Source organism: Papaver somniferum, chromosome 8, assembly GCF_003573695.1.
Source record: "Papaver somniferum cultivar HN1 chromosome 8, ASM357369v1, whole genome shotgun sequence".
Lineage (NCBI taxonomy): Eukaryota > Viridiplantae > Streptophyta > Magnoliopsida > Ranunculales > Papaveraceae > Papaver > Papaver somniferum.
The window spans coordinates 89412182-89422810 of record NC_039365.1 but is presented as its reverse complement, the minus strand read 5'-3'; the positions used below and the strand labels follow the sequence as shown (position 1 = coordinate 89422810).

General features: G+C 36.0%; 1 long non-coding RNA gene across 15 annotated transcripts; it reads right to left on the bottom strand.

Annotated features, from left to right (window-relative positions):
• Positions 1 to 2699: 2699 nt before the first annotated feature.
• Positions 2700 to 9828, bottom strand: LOC113301973. 15 transcript variants are annotated; one of them, XR_003336597.1, is made up of 7 exons: positions 9718 to 9828; positions 9513 to 9605; positions 7580 to 9056; positions 5329 to 5403; positions 3679 to 5078; positions 3039 to 3179; positions 2700 to 2947 (listed from the first exon to the last, which is right to left on the bottom strand). It is a non-coding gene; the product is annotated as an uncharacterized LOC113301973 (long non-coding RNA). The 15 variants fall into 15 exon arrangements; XR_003336591.1 differs by having other exon boundaries at positions 2700 to 3179; positions 3679 to 3743; positions 3861 to 5078; XR_003336595.1 differs by having other exon boundaries at positions 2700 to 3179; positions 3679 to 3743; positions 3979 to 5078.
• Positions 9829 to 10629: the final 801 nt, after the last annotated feature.

Below are 10629 nucleotides of genomic sequence, written 5' to 3'. Positions count from 1 at the left end.
AGGTAAACTAGGAATTGGCCCATCATAGACCTAGTAGGAGTAAAATCCTAACAGAAGTTGAAAAAAATAAGTAAAGAGGGAACTGTGATTGATTAGGTAAGTCACATATGGAGCACGACCACACCACTTGGCCTTCCAGTTTGCCCGAACTCGCGCCCCATGGTTGTCCGGCTTTGCTCCATATTGGCCCCCACGCGCCCCTCTTTCCTATCGGGCAATCACATCACATCATATCAAGCCTACAAGTTCCGCTTTAAATTGATAGCCAAAGTAGGATGGTCGAGCTGCTTGATTTTTTAAGGAATAGATCTTGGCCACCCAAGTTAGTAGCAAATTGATCACGACCACACAACTTGGACGACTCAATTGGCTAACTTAAATCCTTACATGTTCGGTAAATAGCATGTTGTCGTGATGATCGTCCACCCACCTATTTCCTCGACTAATCATATTACTCCTAGCCTACCTTCTCCGCTCCAAATCATTGGATAAATTAGGCTAGTCGAACTGCCTCTTTATATAAAAAATTAAATCTTGGCTGTCGAAGTCGGTGATAGAATGATCACGACCACACAACTTGGACGGTTCATTTAACAATTATGGCTCCCTACTGGCATGACCGAGCAAGCTCCATGATAGCTACATGTGGCACATCTACTATTTCAGCCAATCAGATCGCTCCTAGCCAATGTAGTCGATCTCGGCTGTCTCGACCGAGATTCCGGCGATTTTCCCGGTTTCGCTCATGCAACGAGTGAATTACAAGTTTCGTCTACAAAATTTCATCGAGAAACTCGCCGGAACAGTTCTAATCTTGTTTGGATCGGTCTAATATCGACCGAGATCGTCCCAGTTTACATCACTATTATGGAACTTTTTCAAAGAGAACCGAAAATGGAAACAAGGGTTTAAAAAAATCATATCTTTTAGCTATTATAGATACCAACCAAGGATATCAAGTTCTAATTCAAAATTAGGAAAACCTACGATAATACAGATACCAAATCATTCTAAAACAAGATTAGCTTCATCTTCTTTATCTGTTTCTTCTCACTGTTTTCGACAGTAGCAAGTTGTTTCGTTGATTCAACAGCATCAACTGTTCCAACTTGAATCAAAAAAAAACCCAATTAATCTCCATCTTAGTTAACTACTTCTCAATCAACATCAATCCTTCTCTTGTTCTTTTGGATCGAACTGCTTTCCACAAACCAACCACGCTTGAACCTAGCAGACAAACCTATATCAACCACAAATCCTTAATTCTTCTAGGTAACAATCTGTATTTTTCCATTTCTCAATTTCGAACCGACCCATCACTAATTTCTTCTCCAACAATCTCATAATTTAGTGGCACCAGAAACATCATCTTCTTCTTCTCTATTTTATTGTTGTCAAAATCATCTCAAAACCCATGTACAACCACAACATCGTCCACCATCTTCCTCCACCACTCACCAGAAATAGCAATCCTTTCTTCTCTGCTCAATATTACACAGATCGAACCCAAAATCAATTTGAATTTGAATCCATAAAATACAGTAAAAACTCCATATATTGATACTCCATATATTAATAAAAAATCATGGTCCCAACTTGGGCCAGTTACAAATAGTAATAAACTCCACATTTTAATATTAATAGATTTTTCTAGTCCCACTTTAATGAATTTACCTCCATATATTAATAAAATCAACATAATAGGAAAATTATAGATCTTGTTACATCAAAATTTAAGATGAAGGAAAATATTTATCTATAGTTTGTTGAGAAATGATGTAATTTTTTGGATTGTTCTGGCATCTTTTGATTTACGTATGCGTAAGACCTTGTTGCTATGTGCACCATCTTGTTGAAGCCAAAACATTTCCAACTTGTCGAGCATGTTTAAAGCTTCTTGGCATGAAACTTTTGGTATCTCCGTACTATCATCATTGGGATTATCTGCCTCCGCTTCTTATCTAATTCCATCGATTATTTCTTCTCTGGTTGAAGCATATACGACTTGTTTCTCATTGGGATGATTAAGGAAAACGTCCATATCCACTCGATTAGTGTAGTGCAGCTGTTCAATTTGATTACTCATAAGTATCTTCTAACCATTTCGCAAGATCTTTTTGCGTCCAATTTGGATGTGATTTTTTCTTTTCACACAATTTTATATGAATTTTATCACTCATATGAGTTCTTTTCCTAACATTGGATGACATTTTGATTTGGTTGAGAAGAAGAGAATATTAAAAATAATGAATTATCTTCTAATATATCTAGTACTATTTATAGTGTAGAGAAAACTTTAAAAATTCTTAATAGGATATACTATTCAATATATTAAAGAATATTCAATATATAATAAAGGATATATTTTCAATATATTATTTATTTATCTTTTTGGTAAGGCTCAATATATATTATTCAATATACTATTCATCTTTTTTTTTTTTGGTATACCTCCTTATATTAATAAACTCCATATATTAATAATTTTTTAAAGTCCCAAGGTTATTAATATATGGATTTTTTACTGTATGCATCAAAACCTTTAAAATCCTAAGCCATGCGAGGCCATGCGTCGCGCGGTGGGAATACCTCCCTCCTCCTTCGATGATGACCCTCACCCACTCATAGAATTGCTCCGTTTCACTTTTCCTCAAAGGAGAAAAAAAAGGAATTCCCTCACAAATTTCGCACTCAAAACATAAAACCAAAAAAAAACACATAACAAACACTAAGAACCAATTTTGTGTTTCGCTCACAAAACAAAAAAAAACACAGAAAAAACCCTAAGATATGCTTTGTTCATGAGATAATGATGATACAAAGAAAAGAAAAACAACTGGCCAGGGGACAAAGGCTTTATCTTTTACTGAAGAAGGAGTTCTATGTGCAGATGAGATCGTCCAGACTTCAAACAACTAATGATATGCTTCCAATCCAGAGAACAATCCTGCAATCCAGAAGCTTAAGGCTTTACATTCTACTTACCAAGACATTTTATCTCCATTTGAGGACTATCAGGATACAACATAATAACCAACCAACAAACAATACACGCAATCATGCTTTCAATAACCAGCCAACGAAACCAGAAAACCCCACAGCTGCTGCTGGATGATTTAGGAGACAGCAAATTAGTTCTCGCAAACATCATCTCAAGCATGCTTTAAAACCTAGAATTCCTGCAAAAAAACAAACTGCAGGTAAAACAATGGACCAGAGATGCAGGACACACATGAAAAGGTTGTTGAGAAGATTAAGGAGTAAAAAAAAGCAGAAAAGTTCTAAAAAGAAGAGGAAAAGTATAAACATACATGATTTAGGTTCATATGCAGTTTTATTATTTAGGTCCAAATGTGTTTACTAACATATGCAGTTTCATGCCAGCCTCATTCCAAAACATATCTCAAAGAGCTAGGAAGCAAGTAAAAACATTCGCCGCCAATTATATGAATGGTGACATGTATCAACTAACTATATTAACATAAATTGATGTTGTCAGTTCTGTATAATTCATTAATTTAAATTAATGATGTTTGCAACATTAATTAGGTGGAAAAGAAGGCGGCAATAATGAAGAACAGCCTCTCGATTATGAATCAGAGGAAGAATTCCCATATACATGTAAGTGTATTCAATTGGATCTAAAAAACACGATCAAATGAAACAATATATACTTACCATCCTTTCTGATTGTCTATGTTAACCAGTGATGCCATCCGAGAAGCATTATATTGGAGGACCAACTGCAACATGCCCTCATTGTCAAGCAATGATGTGGGATGAGGAAAGAGTCAATAAAAGCCAAAAGAAACAACCACCAGAATTTGCCATTTGTTGTGGGAAAGGAGCTGTCAAATTACCTCTGCTTAAGGAGGCACCTGAATTTCTAAAAAATCTAATGCAATATGTAGATGGTGGGCCGCAAGCATCAAATTTCAGACTGAACATCAGGGCATATAATTCAATGTTTGCATTTACCTCACAGGGTGCCAAAGTGTCCAAAGAACAGAACAATTGTTCAACGCCATGGGTATTTACAATGTATGGGCTTAATCATCACTTCATGGGGTCTTTGTTGCCACTAGATGGTAGGCCACCTACATTTTTACAATTGTACATTATAGACACTGAAAATGAAGTCAAAAATAGGATGAATGCTATTACCAAGAAGAAAGAAGGTGAAAAACAGGATGGAAATTCAGGCGCTAAATCTTCAATGATGGGCATAGACGAATATGGAAAGAAAAGCACAAGGGAATTGAATGAAAATACTGTTGCTGGCTTAGTTACAATGCTGGACACACACAACTGTCTAAGCCAAAAATTCAGAATGTGGAGGGATAGGTACAAACAAGATGAACTAAGCGATGTTGAATTCCGTCTTATTGGTAAACGAAAAAGGGATGCGAGGCAATACAATCTTCCAACTACATCTGAAATTGCTGGGATTGTAGTTGATGATCCCGATTCAGATGGAAAAAGGGACATAGTCATTCAGCTAAAAAATGGTTTACTGATAGATATATCCGAGTTGCATCCAAGTTATATGGCATTGCAGTATCCACTGTTATTTCCTTATGGTGAAGATGGTTTTCATATTGATATTCCATATGAAAATCAAATTAAAATGGTACGCGACGACGAAATAGATGATGAAATAGGCAATGGAAAGAAGAGAAAAAACATAACTATGAGGGAATACTATGCATTCAGATTACAACAAAGAGCAGGTGAATGTCAAACCCTTCTCCGGGGAGGACGACTATACCAGCAGTATGTGGTTGATGCTTATGCTACAATTGAGCAAAGCAGATTGCAGTGGGTTAAATGCCATCAAAAAGAAATACGTTGTGACTTATACAACGGCATAAAAGAAGCCGTAAGGGCTGGAGACACTAAACCCGGTAGCGCAGGTCGAGTAATCTTACCATCATCTTTCACAGGTGGACCAAGATATATGATTCAGTATTACCAAGATGCAATAGCCTTATGCAGAGAGTTGGGTCCCCCTGAATTATTTATTACGTTCACATGTAATCCAAATTGGCCGGAAATTGCAGAAGCTATCAAAATGTTTCCTGGGAAAAAACCAAGTGAGAGACCAAACATGATCAATCGAGTATTTCACATCAAACTGAAACAGTTAATGTCGGACTTGGTTGGAAGCATACATTTCGGAGAAGTGCAAGGAGGTATATTTCAAAACTGATCATTTGATAAACAAAGAAATATATATACATGACGTTAGCTACATATATTTGGAGACATATTAACATTTTGTTTTAATTACAGCTCTCTATATTGTTGAATTTCAAAAACGAGGATTACCTCATGCTCATATATTGTTGTGGCTTCAACCTAATGATAAGCCAAGATCTGCAGCATATATTGATTCAATTATATCTGCGGAGATTCCAAACCCAAATGAAAACAAGGATGGACACGATGCAGTCTGCCAGTATATGCTCCATGGTCCATGCGGACATGCAAAACATGACTTTCCATGTATGCGCGACAAAAAGTGCACAGAAAAATTCCCAAAGAAATATAGCAACAAAACATATGTTGATGATACGGGATTCTTAATTTATAAGAGACGTCAGGCGGATTGGGGACCGGAAAAGGACGGAATCAAGTTAGATAATAAATGGGTTGTGCCATAAAATCTAGACCTGATAATGAGATATGATGCACACATCAATGTGGAAATCTGCAACTGTAGGGTTATGACAATTAAGTATTTGTTCAAGTACATCCACAAAGGGAAAGACATGATAACTGCAATTGTTGCAGTATTTCCACCTGGTAACAAAAATTCAGACAAACATGGTGCAAATAACAAAAATTCAAACAACCATGGTGTTGTGGAAGAAATACAAAAGACAAGTAAGGACGAGGTCAATACATATCTCGAGGGTCGATACCTATCAGTATGCGAATGTATATGGAGGACGCTTGGTTTCGAGATTCATTATCGAAATCCAAGTGTAGAGAGGTTACCATTACATCTCGAAGGGGAACAGTTAAGTCTACCACAACGACACCGATGATTTAAGAGATGTTCTAGACAAGGCGGATCCAGATGCATCAAAATTCATTCAATGGATGAAAGCTAATAGAGACCATGAAGATGCAAGAAAATGGACATACGTAGAGTTTCCTAAGCATTGGAGATGGGACCAAGGGAAAAAAACATGGACAGTAAGGCAGAGGGGAACCAAAATTGGACTACTATATCCATCCAACTGCAGGTGAGAAATACTACCTGCGTATTTTATTGAATGTGCAAAGAGGCTGCCAAAATTATGACGATATTAAAACAGTGGGTGAGACAATTCATCCTATATTCAAAGCCGCATGTTTGGCACTAGGATTATTGGAATAAGACAGTGAATGGCACCGATCCATTCGGGAAGCAGCAGAAACACATACAGGCAAGAGGTTAGTGAATTGTTTGTGATAATATTGTTGAATTGCAAAGTAACATAACCTAAAAAACTGTGGAATGATAATTGGGATATTTTAGCAGAAGGCATCAAGTACGAACAAATGCAGTTTTATGGAAATTCAGCACGAAACCTAAGGGATGAAGTCTTGCAAAACTATGCACTACAAGCCATTGAAAATATGTTCTGGTTAAAGGAGGATGAGTTTAAGGATATACCATACCCAGACATGTCTAAATTAAAGGTTCCTAACAACACCCTGATTCATCAAGAGCTGGAATATGACAGAAACATTCTAATGGCAGATGCAGAGGAGTTGAAGAAGGGGTTAAACACAAAACAAGCATTGGCGTTTAATGAGATTTCAAAATCAGTTGAAGACAAGGATGGACGGCTATTTTTTGTGTATGGAAGCGGCGGGACAGGTAAGACTTACCTTTGGAGAACCCTTATTTCTTCGCTACGGTCACATGGTAAGATTGTTCTAGCGGTTGCTTCTTAGGTAATAGCGCCACTGCTGCTACCAGGTGGTCGTACAGCTCATTCCAGGTTCAAAATTCCTATGAAACTCAATGAAATATCGTGCTGCAATCTATTTAAGAAAACACCCCTAGAAGAGTTATTATGCAAAGTAGATTTGATTATATGGGATGAAGCACCAATGATACACAGAAATGCACTTGAGGCAGTTCAAAGAGCTCTTGCTGATTTAATGATGGAAGCGAATTGCGAAAAGAAGTTATTATTCGGGAAAAAAAACACTGGTGCTGGGTAGTGATTTCCGACAAATTCTGCCTGTGATTGAGGAAGGAACAAGAGAAGACATAGTAAATGCTTCTATAAGAAAATCTAGATTGTGGAAACACTTTATAGTTTTTGAACTGACAGAAAATATGAGATTATCCACCGGAGATACATCACAGGACAAAAGAGATGAAATAGAGGAGTTCGCAAAATGGATTCTTGGTGTTGGAAATGGTAAAGCACCAGCAATCAGCTTGGATGGATCGGAAGACAAGGATTGGGTACAGATACCATCAGATTTACTGATTCACTGTAAAGAGAATCACATTCGGACAATAGTAGACACCATGTATCCAGATTTTTTGAAGAAAATGCAGGATAAGAATTACCTTGCTGAACGGAGTATACTGGCGCCCACAAATGAGTGTGTTCACAAGATAAATACACATGTCTTATCATCTGTACCAGGTAAGGAATGTTCCTGTTTAACTCATCAGATCAATCTATTATTCTATCTGCATTTATATATCATTATTCACATATTGTATCATGTATGTCAGGAAAAGAGCATACGTATTTAAGTGCAGATTCGATTGGACCAGAATCATCAGAATTTCACTCAAGTGTTGTTTTCTACGACAAATAATTCCTCAACAAGCATGAGGAATCTGGGATGGCAAGCCACAAATTAACTCTAAAGGTTGGAGTACCAATTATGCTTATGCGGAATCTTAGCAACATTGATGGGCTATGCAGTGGAACAAGGTTAATTGTCACCCAATTAGGAGAAACAGTCATTGAAGCTGAAATACTCACATGTCTGGGAACTGGAAATACAGTATTCATACCAAAGATACTTATGACTACACCTGAGACAAGTTTACCATTTATTCTACATAGAAGGCAATTTCCAGTAAGAATTTTCTATGCCATGACAATAAATAAGAGTCAGGGACGGAGCCTACCAAATGTAGGGGTTTACTTGGAAGAACCTATATTTTCGCATGGTCAACTTTATGTGGCGATTTCAAGAACCACTAGAAGACAAGGCTTAAAAATATTAATCAAGAAGAATGGGAAAGAACCCGACGGGTATACACAAAATATTGTGGTTGAAGAGATATTTCAAACTTTCTTAAATTAATGAGATCATTTGATCCTTATTTTTGATTTTGTTGAATATTTGGGGTTCAAATTACAAATTAACTCAGATTATTTAAGGCTTTCAGAGAGCTATCTTTCATGAAATACTACTGTTCAAATACAATTGACATATAATGCATGTTTGCTCAAATTCAAACTGCTAAACCATAGCATATGACTCCAACCAACTAATTTGAAAATTATCAGTTATAGATTTCAGCAAATCAATATATTTGCTATTATATCGATTTTAATATGATAAGTATGATTTTAAATATGATAAGTATATATTTAAGATAACTATGAATATAATAGGAATACAATTACCCTAAATCCATAAAAACAAAACCCTAAAAAAAAAAAACTATATAAACATCTCATTCAGCAGCAGTACAACATAAAAACTCGCCTCCTTAGGTAAGATCTTACAAAACCTCTCTATGAAATTTGTGTTATTCTTTTTTCCTCTATATATTGTGTTAGTTAATATAACAGTTTAGTACTTCGTGCAGGTACAATACAAATCCTGATGGAGAAGAACAAAGAAAGAAACATACCAGCAGTGTGATTTAAGGAGGCTACTCCAAATGAAAATAAAAACATACCATTGGATATGACAACGGAAGGACTGGAGGATGAGCACACCACTACATGGCACACCACTCTTGCTAGAGATGAGGCAGACCATAATATGTTACTGAGACAGTTTCGAGATTGGAAGACCTGTAAAGAAAAGAAAATAGATGATGAAGCAGACTTATTCTTTCAAGAATGGTCTAAAGCAACAAGCACTGAAGAGAAGAACAAGGTTATCATTGAAACAATGAAGCATTATGGAATTTTCGAAGAACAAATGATGCCTTGGTTGGTTGAAATCAGGGAAGCTTACAAATCACAGAAAGATGTAGATGGAGATGAACATGCGAAAGCAAGCTGTGATGCGATGGAAGATGCAGATGGAGATGAACATGTGAAAGCAAGTTGTGATGCGATGGAATCAATGGAGGAATTAGACTAGCTTTAATATATCTTGATATTATATATTTTATCTATTAGTTTCAATTATCGTTTTCTTATTGGGTTTGAGAATTAGTTTAAATTATCCAACCATATGTTAAAACTTTTTCTAGAATTTCATATCAATTAAAATAAAATTACAAAGAAAATTGTAATTGATACCTGATTATCAATTAAAGAATACCTTCGATTCTTAATTCGAAGATTCCTCATTCCAGCAACGATTCCATTGATCGATTAGTGTAAAACCACAAACTAATAAGAAAATAAAATAACGAAATTAGGTTAAAAAATCTTGCAAATTCTACAGATTTAAAAATAATCCAAAACATTCATAAGATGAATTGTAATATTGTAATGGCTATACCTGATTATACAAAAGAGTGCATTCAATTCTTCATTCAAATCATGTATTGTCGACAGATTCAATTGTTAACTCAGTTTTCATTTTCAAAAATGACATAAAGCTTATTCTAACGAAATAGGAACTTCAGAGAGGGATTATTCTACGTAAGTAGGAACCAATACCGAAAAAGGATAGTCCATTTACCAAGCCCGTTTCCATTCCCTACACGTAGACGAAGCCCGTTTCCATTCCCTGTCCGCTCGACGCATGGCCTCGCATGGCTTAGGATTTTAAAGGTTTTGATTCCATAGGCCCATCTTCAACCCATTTACAATTAAATGGGCTTTGCATGGGAATATGCTAAAACCTTAATTTTATATCACTTCCAAAAACTATATATTTTTGATGGCTTCTCAACTGAGTCGACGATATAAAAAAAGAACTCCTAACAAGTCCTTTGCGCATGTATTCCAGAGGTACGACAATAACTTCTTTATCTTTATCGAATTTTTGTTTAAGAATTTTAATCTATTTAGCATGTTAATGTGAGTTACTTTGTGATTTGAACCCAAAATATTCAACAGATGAGCGTGCTCCAATCCGTAGATTTGTTATTTAACATATCTAATCCAAGTATTGATTTCATGAATCCTCAAATAGATAAGAACGAAGAAAGTGATGCCAAAAAATTATTTGTTTGTGATGCTACAGAACTAAAGCCCCATCTTTACAACCCTAAAAAACTATACAATTTTGGACTGCCAACAATAGTTCTCAGAAAAAAATCCTGAGTTTTATCAACTATGAAATTATGCAATTACTAGATCAACAATGCCGCAAATTAGAGCGCACTGAGTATTATCTTATCCAATATTTTCCATTTATGGGATCATTAAGTCAAATCATGATCACATACAATGGGTGCACGAGCGG